The 16,249-nt window shown below is 40.1% G+C and overlaps 1 pseudogene; it reads left to right on the top strand.

Moving 5' to 3' along the window:
* The first annotated feature begins 15,186 nt into the window (after positions 1–15,186).
* On the top strand, positions 15,187–15,702 carry LOC131483944 (large ribosomal subunit protein uL15-like; annotated as a pseudogene).
* The last annotated feature ends 547 nt before the right edge of the window (positions 15,703–16,249 follow it).

Raw genomic sequence — 16,249 nt, 5'->3', positions numbered from 1 at the left:
TCAGTTCAGTCTTTCCCAGGGCAGGGAGAGGAAGCTCAAGTTCCATGAGAAGGTGAGCTTGGCACTGCCCCTCCAACTGGGAGAAGAGCAAGGCCCTGGACCCTAGGTAGCCTCTGGCCCAGAAAGCCCAGGTTTATTAATCTGCCAGAGTTGCCCAAACAAAATACTACAGTCTGTGTGGCGCTAACAAGAGAAATGTATGTCTCACAGTTTTTCAGGCTGGAAGTCCAAGATCAAGGTGTTGGCAGGTTTTGTTTCTCCTAGGCCTGTCTCCTTAGCTTGCAGGTGGTGGCCTTCTCACTAGGTCATTAGGTCCTCAATGTGGTCGTTTCTCTGTGCACCTACACTTCCACTGTGTCTTCCTCTTTTTATAAGGACATCAGTCCTATTGGATTAGGGCCCCACCTTATGAGTTCATTTAACCTTAATTATCTCCTTCTGGCCTTATCTCCCAATACTGTCACATTAGGAGTTAGGGCTTCAACCTGTGACCCTTGATGGGGGATACAATTTAGTCCATAATGCCAAGTAAGCACACAGGGTTATTTGGGATGATCCTGCTCCTTGTATAATACTGAGTCAACTGATTAAGCAAAATATGGTCTGACAAAATGGTTTTAATTCCCATTTCTTTGATTACTAGTGAAATTACATGCCTTTTCACATACTTATTGATCAGTTACATTCCATGATCTATTTCTGCACTTTGCTCATTTTTTTCTTTACTCTTTAGTATATACTCTTTGTCAAATATTTTTATATAGAATGCCTTTTACTCCATTAAGTTTATTATGTGTTTTCTATTAATTGGATATGTTGATGACATATTTTGCATTAATATAAAAAATATTTGTTGGTTATTTCTCCAATATCCACCTACACCCCTTTCCTGTAGCCTCCTAATACTTGTCAGAGGATCCAAGTTGTTCCAGAAAAGCTGACTCTACTCCCCACTCCAGGTGAGGCAGAGAACTTGACCAAGCCAACCAGGACAAGCCATGCCCTATGACTGGTACAGGCCTGGGATGTGACCTAAGTCAGTCTAATCAAGATGAATCTCAAAGGCCTCGCTCTAAATGCTAACACAAAGTATCCTTTATTTCTTGCCAAACAAGAATACTGAAACACACAACCTCAGGAGCTGCTGTCAACCATCTTGGGGAATCTGTTTAGGATGAAGCTCACAGCCAAAGAAAGCAGACCAGAAAAGAGATCAACTGAGTGTATTTGGTATGTTGTTCAACCACCACATCAAGCCTCACCTGAGGGAAGTCTGCCTTAGGGTTTTTTAATTCCATGAACCCAGGCATATATATTCACTTGTACACACTGGAATAGCCATTCTGTTGTATGTGACTGGCCATCCATTCCTATTAGTTGGTTATCCTTTATAACTGGTCAGTACCCATGCTGCACTGGTTGTTAAATATTTTTAATATCATCCCTATATGTGCCAATAATTGTCTTTTATTATTAAATTGGTTTGAGTAAGATTTGATTTTGTTTAATGTGTTAGCTAGGGTTTGTCTAGTATAGCAGCTAGTGCTGCCTTAACCAGTATATAGGGAAAGGTCTTTCTTTGAATATCAGTTTGCTAATTAGAATTCTGTACTGGAGCACCTGGGTGGCTCAGTCAGTGGAGCATTCCACTCTTGATTTTGGCTCTCAGGGCATGATCCCAAGGTTGTGAGATCAAACCCCACATCAGGCTCTGTGCTGAGTGTGGAGCCTGCTTACAATTCTCTCTCTCTCCCTCTGCCCCTCTCCCCTACTTGTGCTTTCTCTCTCTCTAAAATAAAAATAAATAAAAATTTTTAAAAAGAATTCTGTACTATCTTTTTTATGTAAATCAAATCCTTAATGCATTGCTATTTTCCCATTCAGTTTCTTTAAAGAAGAGAATTTTAAGTTGTGCATAAAGCAATATGTGTGAAGATTTCTTCTAGACTTTTGTATCTTTTTCCCAAATTTTATAATTGTCTCATCCTCACCTAACTTAATCTTTTAGTGACTCACTTGTACTGGGTTCTTCCAATACATTCAATTTAGCTTTCACAGGAACAATTCTTTGTCCATACTCATATTTCATCAGTGTACATAAATATTTAATTAGATTACATAAGTACAGTTGACATAAACTGGATTGAAAGCCTATGACTATCAGAGCAAAATTGCAAGAACACACCAGAGCAAACTGGTCATAAGCATTCATTCTCTGTGGACATCAGTCAGTGCATTTTACAGAGGAAATGATACATTTTTCTTACTCTGACGAATTGATTAAGTGGAACTAGATCAACTGGATGCAACTGAGTTCAATTTCTTTACTATTTCATTTCAAAGTTTTCCATATATTTGCATATAAAACTGCTCTGTGCTTTGATATTTTCATTGTTTACATATCAGGTCGTAGTGGTAATGTGCCAGCTTTATAGAATAAATTTGATGATATCATTTAGATCTATATAATTTATAGAACATAAGAATTATATGTGTCTTCAGATACCTATGTGGCTCAGTTGGTTGGGTGTCTGACTCTTGATCTTGGCTCAGGTCATGATCTCACAAGCATAGGATTGAGCCCTGCATCAGGCTCCGTGCTGACAAAACGAAGCCTACTTGGAATTCTATCTCTCTCCTTCTCTGTCTGCCCCTCCCCTGTTCATGCTCCCTCTCTCTCAAAATAAATTATGTGTTTCCTGAAGGAATTCATGAATAAAATGGTCAGATTTGAGAATCTCTTTTGGAGGTATTCTTTTATAATTTCTTCCAGGATTGTTCTAATCAGATTTTCCACTTCTTGAATCAGTTTTAGAAATGTGTTTTCTCAAAAAACCATCTACTTCATTAGGGAGATTTCCAAACATATTAGCATAGAGTCAGGTATAACATTCTCTTTTAATTCTTAATTATGGAAAATGTTAAGCATACATAAAGGGAGGAAAACCGGGTATAATGAACCCCCATGTACCCATTACCCAGTTTAAACCATAATCAACATTTTGCCAATATTCTTTCACCTATTCCCCTACCACTGTTTTAAATGCAGCACTGTATTTTAAAGCAAATCCCAGATTTCCCATCATCCCAGCTATATAAACTTGTGTGATTCTTCTTACAGAAAGGAACTTTTTTATTTTTTTTTTAATTTTGTTAATGTTTATTTATTTTTCAGAGAGAGACAGAGTGAGAGCAGGGGAGGGGCAGAGAGTAGGGAGACACAGAATCTGAAGCAGGCTCCAGGCTCTGAGCTGTTAGCACAGAGCCTGATGCAGGGCCCAAACTCATGACCCGTGAGATCATGCCCTGAGCTAACGTCGGACGCATAACCGACTGAGCCACCCAGATGCCCCGAAAGGAATTTTTTTATATAAAAGTTTAACCTCTTCTATGTCTACCATTTTATGTCATTTCTCATTTTTATATATTTTTCTCTTTTCTTCTCTATTTTCCCAAGGTTTTCTTAAAGATATTGGTGTTCCAGTGAATTGGCTCTCAGATTAATGCATCAGTTTTACAGTGTTTCTGTTTTCTAATTCAAAGATGTCTATGAATAGTTTATTTAACTATTTATTTAATAGTTTCATTCTTCCTACTCCTTTCCTTACATTGGTTCAATTTGTCTTTCTTACATTGAATGCTTGCTTTGTTGGATAATGAGGTCCCTTGAGAATATCAGTTTGCTTTTGAATACAACTTTGGCCTCATCCTTCATGGTGTTATCATTTTCCACACATTCTATCTAAATAGTCTGTAATTGTGGTTTTTAAGGTCTATCTTAAATCATGAGTTATTTATGTAGTTTCTTCTTTTTTTCCCATTTCTAAGTGTAGGTGAGTTTATTATTTAAAATGCATATATTAATTTTGTAACATTTGTTTCCCCTCACCCACCTCCACGTTTTAGTGTTTACTGCTATACCACTTATTGTAATAACACTACATTCCCAGAAAATTTCTTATTTTTAAATTTTATGTATATGTATATATATTCATTTTAAAGAATTTTAACACATTCAGCTTTGTAAGTATCTACAATTAGTTAATTAGTTAGGCTTTAATAAATTTTGGCACTCTTCACCAACTCTGTAATAACTTTCATTCTAACACATGTCCCGGTCATCCGGTCATTTGGACTACATCTTTAAGACACTTCTCATCAAAACACCACAGTAAGTATACATTTTGAGGTCCTCTCCTCTGCTCGTTTCCATAATAGATGAAATATAGAAGAAAATAAAAGTCATAGTTTTGTGAACTAGATTTAACATGGTGATCATTTCACAATACATACAAATATTGAGTCATGGCATACACCTTAAGGTAATATAATGTTATATGTCAATTATATCTCCATAAAAAAACTTTTTTAATTAAAAAAAAAAAGTCACGGCCATGTTCAAAAACAAATGAATGTATGTATGTCCAGAACTGGAACAGAAATCCAAAGCAGTAAATAGGCCGCCTGGGCCCCAGGTCAGAAGCAATCAGAGGTGGCCAGAAATTCAGCTTCCATGGGGTGAGAGTCCAGATGATATTGATAATATTAATAAGTAGCACAGCACAGGCAGCAACCAGAGAAAATGGATGCGACAACCAATTAGAACAAACTATGGCTGGAAATAAACAATAGGGCCACTCCAGAGCTTACTTACTGCTCACTACCTTACAAACAAGAATAATAATACCCTACAGGAGGCTGAGACCTCATGGCTTGAGACCCAGGGGTAAAGGTGAGGCTCCCCAGCTCAAGAAAGGAGTCTGGAAACAGCTACTAAGATAGCTGCCTGTGAACATGGCAGTTTGCAAGTTTAGGAAGGCAAGCCTCAGCCTCTCCACTTGGCTTCCAGGCAAGTCATTGATTGGCTCAGTGACTGTATCTGTGATTCCCCGACATCACTGTGGGGCAAGGGCACCAAAGAGCTCATATAAGACCTGGGGACTCCACAGACCAGGTGGAAACAAACCTCAAAACTGTAAGAATGGTGGGGAATCAGAGAGAAAACAGAAAGAATAATAAAGAAACAAAATCTTCCATTCAAGAAGGGCCTGCAAACTAAAATCCAGACAGAACAACAAGAAAAAAACTAATGTTAAGAAATTTAACCAACCATAAGTAATGTAAATGAAAAGTGCAGCATAGAGAGTATACTCAATAATATTGTAATAGCATCCTCCAGCCATACCTACACAGTACAAGCAAGGTCATACCCTGCATTTTGAACCAGGGAACAGACAGTTGAAGACTGATAAAACATGTTTTGAGAATTATTTTTTTTAATGTTTACTTAGTTATTTTTGAAAGAGAGAGAGAGAGCACACATGAGCAGAGGAAGGGAAGAGAGGGGGAGAGAGAGAGAATCCATGCTGTCAGTGTAGACCCCAATGCAGGGCTCAAACTCACAAACCATGAGATCATGTCCTGAGCCGAAATCAAGAGCCAGATGCTTAATCGATGGAGCCACCCAGGTGCCCTGAGAATTATTCTTAGGTAAAAAATACTTGCTCCGTTTCAGGCCACACTGTATTTCTCAATGCATTCCCATTAGCTGTTCAGTAAATGGAAATTCTCCCAGATCTGCCAATACACTGAGAGTTTATTCTAGTTTTTCAAAAATGTATTGCCTTTTTTTTTGAAAAGATATACCAGCAGCTTCTTGCCAGGTACCATTTCCAATTTCGATATAAGCCAACCCAAGCTTAATTGAAAGCATACTTACTTGTCTAGCCTTCCACCCCAGAAGTTATCTCAAAGAAAAATGCCAAATTTCTCTTAGCAACTCACACAGGAGCCTAGATTACTCACTTATGTTCACTGAAAATGGCTATTTAATTAGCATGTTTAACTAGGACTTGACCACCTTTATAAAAATGAACCAATTGTTAATGTAATCTTGACCGTCAGAGATAGGATAGAGAATGTGGAGAACGATACCTATTTTTTTTCTCTGTTCAGGCATCATAGATAGACCCACATATACATTTATATATATATAACTGGTGCTTGTTCAGGGTACAGTGACCCATGTGTAATATGACTTAAAATCATGTCATACAAGGAACAATGAATAGAACTAAAGATGTTCATCCTAAAGAAGAAAGGATGTGGTGGCAGGCTTCAGGGAGAATAGAAATATAATGGTCTTCCAATATTTGAAGGCTGACATGTAGAAGGGAAAATGGCCTTGTTCTAAAAGGCAAAAATAAAGAAAGAACCAGAATCAATAGATGAAAACTTTAAGAAAGCAAATCATGGTTGTGGACTTCTTTATAGTGCTGGGCCCAATTTAGAACAGACTGTCACCAGAGATGACTTCATGCAGAAAAAATTATTCATGGCAATTTTAATAGAGGAGATTCAAGAATCCACAGGGCCATTCATCTAGAAGATGTTTACTGTCCTTTCCAATCCTAAAATGTAATGATACAGGGAAAGATGATGGAGAAAACTATGAAGACGTGATGAATGAATGTACTATGAGATCTTGGGTTGGATCCTGGCCAGAAAAAGAACATTCATGAGAAAGCTGGCAAATTACAGTAAGGCTTGTAGAATACTTAATAGTACTGTATCAATGTTAATTTCCTGATTTTGATCATTACACTACAGTTATATAAGACATTAACGTGAGGGGAAGCTGGGGAAAGGTATATGGGAGCTTTCAGCACTATTTTTGCAACTTCTCTGTAGTTGTAACATTATTTCAAAGTAAAACCTTTTAAAAAATTAAACAGCAATATTGGGGTGCCTCCAACTTTGGCTCAGGTCATGATCTTGTGGTTCGTGGTTTCAAGCTCTGCATCAGGCTGTCTGCTATCAGCACAGAGCCCACTTTGGATCTTCTGTCCCCCTCTCTCTCTGAGCCTCTCCAATGCTCTTGCTCTCTCTTGCTCTCTCTCTCTCTCTCTCTCTCTCAAAAATAAATAAACATTTTAATTAAACAAAAATATCAAAAGCTTCCAAGGGAAAAAGCATCCATAATACCAAAGTTCTAGGGCATAGTCTGTCGCTCACCTATCCCTTGGGGCTGGCTCCCTGGAATCCATCAAGCAAGCTAATTCAATTGTATACAAACCAAAAACGGTGTTATTTTTCTCTAATCACTCCCTCCCAAAATGCTCTATCAAATCACCTTTCTCCCCACCCCTGGACAACATCTCCGGCATATCTTGTACTCAGAGATTTTTAAGTTACTTTAAAGAATTAAAACTCATTAAAAAGTCCTACTTAAAACTTCAATCCCATACCCTATTCAGAGTCCCTCAGCACCACACCACCGCCACCACCACCACCACCCCCCCCCCCCCCCGTCCCGAGCTCTACCCCAACCTATGGCAGGGAGACCACAGCCCTACAGTGGCCCTATTGTCTGTTTTTCTTCCATCTCCTTCATTCTCCCCTCAGCCACTGATTCTGATTTTGCCAGGGTCAAGGCAGAGAGCAGGAGAATTAGAGGAAAAGAAGCAAATATATCTCTCATGGTAGGTGCTGTTAAAACATGGTAGACCATGGCCTTGATGTAAGAAAGGCCCATATGCTTGCCCTCTCCAATGGAATGCATTTGTTGGCTTTCAAAGGCTCACTGTAGAAACCACTTGGTTGAAAAACCCCCTAAAAGCAAGTGTACTCTCCCACTTCTCACAGAAGTTTTTCACATGCTTCTCAGCTCCTGCCCAGAAATACACCATGCAGCAGCTTATTCCTGGGGTCCCTTCGCCCCACAGGTAACCCTCCTGGTCGAAGGCCAGCTATCTTCCATCATGGCCCTTGGGAGACACATATGCTCAGCATTACAAACTCTGGTAGCGCAGACAGCTCTCACTGTCACCCTCCTCACTTGCTTAGAGTACTATCGTTGGTCCAACAAGCCTCCCACATTCCACAGTCATCAGGCAGGAAGCAAGCATCAGTTGCCATTAACTTATGTCCCTAAAATGTCCAGAAGACACATACCCACTTCTCCATGAATTCTCTCACCCTGCTCTATTCCAATCATGGGGCACTGATAGAGCCTCCAATTTTCTTGAGGGCTCCCCTCATAAGAAGAGAAAGGGAAATTCCACAACACTGTCCACTACCTCCGGAAACTCCTTTTAATTCCCGTTCTCCTGCAGCAGCTGGAGGTGTATGATGAAGGTTGATACCAATTTTGCTGTTTTTTCATACTTTCTGCCTGGATATGTCTAGTGCTAGCATCCCATTCATAAACGTGGGGATACTTATCACCTTTCATTCTCAGCTTTGGGACTTCAGATGAAATTTCAAGACACCATGAAAAGTCCCATTCAATATCCTGCTGCACATAAACACACCACGACGCCTTCCCTATAAACCCTCAGTCCTTTTTCGGGGCTATCTGCAGCATGCACAGTTGGAAATAGAGAAGCTGTGAATTTTGGCAGAGTCCTGCGTCTGGGCTGCTGAGATACAACTTTTATAAAGATTCAAACCACAGACTTTTGCAATAGTTACACAATCTCTTCTGGCCCACCCTCATGCTAAATGCATTCCAGAAAACTGAACATTCCTTAGGCGGCTATTATACAACTGTAGTAGAAAGGGTTGTAATTTGATATGTAGGACTATCCTTTGGGGGCTGAAAATATATCAGATGAGAAGGAAAGATGTCATTAGGACAAGATGGCTTCTCTACCATTCTGTAGAGAAGGGATTAAATCATTCTAAATCATTCCAAGGACATTTTATGGAAACCATAAGGAAGCCAGTTGGGGCCCAATAATATTCATTCATTCGCTAATTCATTCCCTTGTTCATTCGCTGAGTTTCTGCTATGCTCCAGGCTCTGAGTTGGGGTTGGTTTTGTCACAATGCATAAGATTTGGTCCTCACCCTCAAGAAGCTAAAAAAAAAAAAAATTCTCCATGTTTGAGCAAGCTGCCAAAAGAAGTAGGGAGATTCCCAATGGATCACTCACATGCATATCTTTTTTTTTTAATGTTTATTTTTGAGAGAAAGAGTGAGACAGAGCATGAGCAGGGGAGGGCCACAGAGAGGGAAACACAGAATTGGAAGCAGGCTCCAGGCTCTGAGCCTGACATGGGACTTGAACCCATGAACCGTGAGAAAGTGACCTGAGCCGAAGTCAGATGCCTAACCAACTGAGCCACCCAGGCGCCCCTCAAATGCATATCTTGGATGACACTGAAGAGGGGTGATTCAAGATTGAGGAGGGGAAGGAAAGAAACAGTGGAACAGCTGAGCCTTCCAGTCCCTTCAACCCTTCCAAACCCGAAGCTCTATCTATGCGTGGTAAGGCACAGAACAGACATGATGTCCTGCTGGCAATTTGCATAAAATAGAATGAGTGAGGAAACTGACTTGGTTGCAGAAATTAATTTCAGACACATAATAGGACCAAAAGTGTACAGAGTCCAATGTGAAAGATGTGTTCCTCAAAACACAGAGGACAATCAGTATTAGGATTTCCATCAAGGAGATTTAGTCTGGGAGAGGAATTCAGGCAGCTAGAGAGTAATGGAAATATTTAGAAATGGTCTATATGCACTTTCACTGAAATGCAGAACCAAGGAACAAAGATTTATGATTGTTATTGTCCAACAAGGTTAAATGGGACTTTTCCTGCCTCTACACTGTGACTAGGGCAAGCGTGCTTAAATAAAATGCTGACTACACCAAGACATCCACCTCCAGCCTCAGCTTAGGAAAGAGTACCAGCAAAGTTGTCAGTCCAGTGGTTTTAGAAAAGTATACCATTGTCTTCCCAAACTATGTGGGAGAAGCTTTAAGAAATGCAGTGGGGGGGCGCCTGGGTGGCGCAGTCGGTTAAGCGTCCGACTTCAGCCAGGTCACGATCTCGCGGTCCGTGAGTTCGAGCCCCGCGTCAGGCTCTGGGCTGATGGCTCGGAGCCTGGAGCCTGTTTCCGCTTCTGTGTCTCCCTCTCTCTCTGCCCCTCACCCGTTCATGCTCTGTCTCTCTCTGTCCCAAAAATAAATAAAAAACGTTGAAAAAAAATTAAAAAAAAAAAAAAGAAATGCAGTGGGAGAGAATGAAGGTAGAGATTCCCTGCTAAGGGAAGGACACAGTCTCACCTCCTACTTACCCAATGTTTACCAAGAGGCAGACTCAGGGAGAAAATCTGGGGGAGAGTATATTAGTTTTCTATTGTTACCATAACAAATTACTCAAAATTAGTGGCTTACAACACAAACTTATAATCTTATAGTCTATAGGGCAGAAGTCTATTAGGAGTCTCAGTGACTCAAACAAAGTTAGCAGCAAGCTCATATTTTGGAGGATCTAGGGAATAATCCATTTCCTGCTCACTTAGGCTACTGGCAAAATTTAGTTCCCTGTAGTTGTAGAATTTGGGTCTTCATTTTCTTGCTGGCTATACCTGAGAGTCATTCCCAGCTTCCAGAAGTCACCACATTCCTTGGCTTATGGCTCTTTTCCTCCATCTTCAAGCTAGCAATGATGAAAAGTGTCCTTCTCGTGTCACAAGTCTCTGCCCTTCTTCTGTAGTCACATCTCTCTCCCTGACTACAGCTGGGATAGGTTCTCCACTTACAAGGACTCATGTAGTTGGGTGATTAGATTGGGCCTACCTGGATTACACGGGATAATCCCCCCCTCTCAAGGTCCATGACCTCAATCACATCTGCGAAGTCCTTTTTGCCATGTAAAGTAACACATTCCACTGGAAGCCCTAGTCAGAGCAATCAGACAACAAAAAGAAATAAAAAGCTTCTAAATTGGCAAGGAAGAAGTAAAACTTTCACTGTTTGCAAATGAAATGATACTATACATAGAATACCCTGAAGACTCCACCAAAATAACACTAAAACTAATAAATGAATTCAGTAAGGTCACAGGATACAAAATCAATATGTAGAAATCCATTGCATTTGTATACACTAAAAACAAAGTAGCTGAAAGAGAAATTAAGAAAACAATCCCATTTACAATTACACCAAAAATAAGAAAATACCTAGGAATAGACTTAACCAAGGAAGTAAAAGACCTGTACTCTGAAAACTATAAACATTGATGAAAGAAGTTGAGCAACACAAACAAATAAAAAGATATTCTATGCTCATGGATGGGAGAACAAATATTGTTAAACTGTCCATCCTACCCAAAGCAATCTACAGATTTAATGCAATCCCTATCAAAATACCAATGGCATTTTTCACAGAACTAGAACAATCCTAAAATTTGTATGAAACCACAAAAGACCCCAAATAGCCAAAGCAGTTTTGAAAAAGAAGGACAAAACTGGAGGTATCACAATCCCAGATTTCAAGACATACTACAAAGCTGTAGAAATCAAAACAATATGGTACTGGCACAAAAAGTTGACACACAGACCAGCAGAACAGATTACAGAGCCCAGAAGAAAAACCATAATTATATGGTCAATTAATCTTCAACAAATGAGGCAAGAATATGCAATAGGAAAAAGACAGTCTCTTCAACAAATGGTCCTGGGAAAACTGGACAGCTACATGCAAAACACTGAAACAGTGTTTCTTACACACACAAAAATAAACTCAAAAGGGATTAAGGACCTAAATGTGAGACCTATAAGCATAAAAATCTAGAAGACAGCACAAGTAGTAATTTCTCTGACACCAGCCATAGCAACATTTTTCTACATAGGTCTCCTGAGGCAAGAGAAACAAAAGCAAAAATAAACTTTTGGGACTATATTAAAATAAAAAGCTTCTGCACAGGGGCACCTGGGTGGCTAAGTTGGTTAAGTATTTGACTCTTGATTTCAGCTCAGGTCATGATCTCACAGGTTCATGAGTTCGAGCCCTGCACTTCAGTGCAGAGCCTGCTTGGGATTCTCTCTCTTTCTCTTTCTTGCTCTATCTGCCCCTTCACCACTTGTGCTATCTATCTTTCAAAATAAATAAATAAACTTTAAAAAAAGCTTCTGCACATCAAAGGAAATAATCAACAAAACTAAAATATAACCTACTGAATAGGAGAAGATATTTGCAAATGACATCTCTGATAAAGGGTTAGTATAAAAAATAAAGAAAGAATTTATACAACTCAATATGAAAAAAAAACAAATAATCCAATTAAAAATGGGCAGAAGACATGAAAAGACATCTCTCCAAAGAAAACATACAGTTGGGCAACAGACACATGAATAGATACTCAACATCACTCCTCCTCATAGAAATGCAAATCAAAACCACAACGAAGGGGTGCCTGGGTGGTTTAGATGGTTAAGCATCCAACTCTTGATTTCAGCTCAAGTCATGATTCCAGGGTTGTGGGATGGAGCCCAGCATAGGGCTCCTCACTAAGCATGGAGCCTGCTTAAGATTCTCTCCCTCTCTCCCTCTATCCCTCTCCCTGGCAAGCGCTCTCTCTCTCTCTCTCTCTCTCTCTCTCTCTCTCTTTCTCTCAAAATACATACGTACATACATACATACAAATTTAAAAACCACAATGAGATATCACCCCACACCTGTCAGAATGCTTAAAATCAAAAACTCAAGAAACAACAAATGCTGGCAAGGATATGGAAAAAAGGAACCTTCATGCACTGCTGGTGGGAATATAAATTGGTGCAGCCACTGTGGAAAACAGCATGGATGTTCCTTAAAAAATTAAAAATAGAACTACCCTATGATCCAGTAATCCCACTACTGAGTATTTACCCAAAGAATATGAAAACACTAGTTTGAAAAGACACATGCACCCCTATGTTTATTGCAGCATTATTTACAATAGCCAAGATATGGAAGCAGGGGTGCCTGGGTGGCTCAGTCAGTTAAGTGTCCGACTTTGCTCAGGTCATGATCTCACAGTTTGTGAGTTTGAGCCCCACGTTGGGCTCTGTGCTGACAGCTCAGAACCTGGATCCTGCTTCAGATGCTGTGTCTCCCTTTCTCTCTCTGCCCCTCCCCTGTGCTCACTCTTGCTCTCTCTCTCTCAAAAGTAAATAAAAACATTTAAAAATTTTTTTGAATAGCCAAGATATGGAAGCAGCGTGAGTGTCCATCAATAAATGAATGAATAAAAATGATGTGGTATATATATACAATGAAATATTACTCATGAATAGGAAAGACTAAAATCTTTCCATCTATAACAATATGGATGGATCTAGAGAGTATCATGTTAAGCAAAATAAAGCAGTCAGAAAAAGACAAATACTATATGATTTCCCCCCCAAGTGGAATTTAAGAACCAAAACAAACGAACAAAGGAAAAAAAGAAACAACCCAAAAAACAGACTCTTAACTATAGAGAACAAACTGATGGTTACCAAAGGGGAGGTGAGTGGGGGATGGGTGAAATAGGTGATGGGGATTAAAGGATACACTTGTCATGATGGGCACTGAGTAATGTATAGAATTGTTGAATCACTTATACACTGTATGTTAGGCAACTTGACAATAAATTATATTAAATAAACAAACATTGAAAAAAAATTTTTTTTAATTTTTTTTCAACGTTTTTTATTTATTTTTGGGACAGAGAGAGAGCATGAACGGGGGAGGGGCAGAGAGAGAGGGAGACACAGAATCGGAAACAGGCCCCAGGCTCCGAGCCATCAGCCCAGAGCCCGACGCGGGGCTCGAACTAACGGACCTCGAGATCGCGACCTGGCTGAAGTCAGAAGCTTAACCGACTGCGCCACCCAGGCGCCCCTGAAAAAAATTTTTAAATAATTAAATCATTTCACATAAAAATCCATATCACTAGCCTCTGTTGAATAAATCATATTTCATCATTGGCAAAAAAAAAAAAAAAGAATTGTTGATTCACTACATTAAAACACTGCATGTTAACTATAATTTTAATTAAAATTAAAAATAGACACAATAAAATGTTTGACTAAAAAATTATATTATAATAACTTTATATGGTAATAGATGGTAACCATAATTATTATAGTGAGCATTTTGTAATGTACATAATTGTTGAATTGCTATGTTATACATTTGAAACCAATGTAGTATTGTATGTCAACTATACTTCAATTAAAACAAATTAAAAAAATGGGTGCCTGATTGGCTCAGTCAGTGCAGCATGCAACTCTTGATCTCGGGGGTTGTAAGTTCAAGCTCCACATTGGGTGTAGAGATTACTTAAAAATAAATTTTTTTTTTAAGTAAAAAAATAAAAATAACACTGCTATGGAAACATACATACATACATACATACATACATACATACATAATAAAGTAACAGATTCACAGGTTCCAGGGATTAAGGCGTGCACATCTAAGGGGACAAGGGGGGGCATTTTCTGACTATCACAGAGTTTGACCTGTGTTCTCTGGAGTTTGGGAAGCACAGAGAATGGTGCCTGATTCTCACCTAGAAAAGTCCAAAGAGAAGAGGCTGGCTGGAGCAGTGTGTTATTGACAGCAAAGTGGGAATACTGCATTTCCAAAGTTTTTTTTTCTTCAACGTTTTTTTTTTTTTTTTTTTTTTTTTTTTATTTTTGGGACAGAGAGAGACAGAGCATGAACGGGGGAGGGGCAGAGAGAGAGGGAGACACAGAATCGGAAACAGGCTCCAGGCTCCGAGCCATCAGCCCAGAGCCTGACGCGGGGCTCGAACTCACGGACCGCGAGATCGTGACCTGGGTGAAGTCGGATGCTCAACCGACTGCGCCACCCAGGCGCCCCTGCATTTCCAAAGTTTAGAGAGTCACCATGTCTCTGTGAGCCAAATGGATGCTATAAAGGATAACCAGGTCAGAGATCTCTTGAAAGGACCCCACCCAAGAACACTGCCTGTCAAGGTCCAGGCCATCCCAGCAGAAAGAGGCTACAAGGTATGAACTGCTGGAGTAGGATTGAGGGGTGTATCAAAAAATGGCAGCAAGGGAGTGACTCAGCAAATGGTGCAATGCCAGAGGTCTCCAACAGAGAGTCCCCAAAGAACCCACAAAAGCTCCCTATTTGAAAATGGTTCGTTTTGGGGTGTTTGCTATGCAGAGGGTTTTCACAAACTAGCACCACTAGGTTTCAAAAAAATACCCCTCTTTCCCCTGCCTAACCCCGGAGCATCTAGCAAATAAAGGCAAGAGGTGGAAAGAGTAAGAAGAAAAAACAGACATTGCCTCCCCACCCCACCCTCCTTGGGAAAACATTTCAAGTATCTTGGGGAACATGCAAGGAGAAGCTTTCAATTAGATATGTGACTGCTCTTTCTTCTGGGCTATGCATATGCCATCCAGAGTGAGGAAGAGCTGGAAACTTTGGGGCCATGTGAGCTGGAGCCTGGTAAGCCAGGGCCACGGTGCCTTGGCAAACACCAGAAGCACCCAGAAGGCCAGGGGAATGCTGGTGACATGCATCACCACAGGATCAACTTTGACAAATATCACCCAGTTTACTCTGGAAAAGTTGGTATGAAGCATTATAACTTAAAGAGGAACCAGAGTTTCTGCCCAGCTGTCAACCCTGATAAAGTGTGGACCTTGGTCAGTGAGCAGACACAGGTAAATGCTACCCCCCCCCAAAAAAAAAACTGGAATTGTTCCTATCATTGATGTGATGCAATGGGGCTACTACAAAGTTTGGGGGAAGGGAAAGCTCCCAAAACAGCCTGCTATCATGAAGGCCAAATTCTTCAGTAGAAGAGCTAAAGAGAAGATTAAGGGCATTGGGGGAGCCTGCGTCCTGGTAGCTTGAAGTCACGTGGAGGGAGGTTCATTAAATGCTAACAAGTGCTCTGGGGTACCTGGGTGGCTCAGCTGGTTAAGCATCCAACTTCAGCTCAGGTCATGATCTCATGGTTTGTGGGTTCGAGCCCCATGTCAGGCTCTGTGCTGTCAGTTCAGAGCCTGGATATTGAAGCCTGCTTGGGATTCTGTGTCTCCTTCTCTTGTGGCCCCTCCCCTGCTCACGCTCTGTCTCTCTCTCAAAAATAAATAAACATTAAAAAAATATTTTTAAAAAACAAAATAAATTTTTAAAATGCTAACACGTGCTCTTCTAAAAACAATTTAAAAATTAAAAAATCAGATATGTGACAAGTCTTGATTTAAACTGGGCTGGAATTGTTAATGGCTCAAATTGTTCTAATCTCCAGTGTCTAGAAAAACAAAAGCCTTAGACACCATCCCGGAGCTTGGCATGGAGGTTAGTTAAGGTTTTATTTAAAGGCAGTGGTGAGAAAGAATAAAGTGGTTTCCTCTTTGCACAGCACAGCCACTACATTCAATATACAGGTCACATTTGTGGGGCACCATCTAGAGTTCCTTAAGAACCAGAATGCTGCCCAACA

The sequence above is a fragment of the Neofelis nebulosa genome, chromosome 8 (genome assembly GCF_028018385.1).
Source record: "Neofelis nebulosa isolate mNeoNeb1 chromosome 8, mNeoNeb1.pri, whole genome shotgun sequence".
NCBI classification, from domain to species: Eukaryota; Metazoa; Chordata; class Mammalia; order Carnivora; family Felidae; genus Neofelis; species Neofelis nebulosa.
This window is presented reverse-complemented; position numbering and strand designations above follow the sequence as displayed.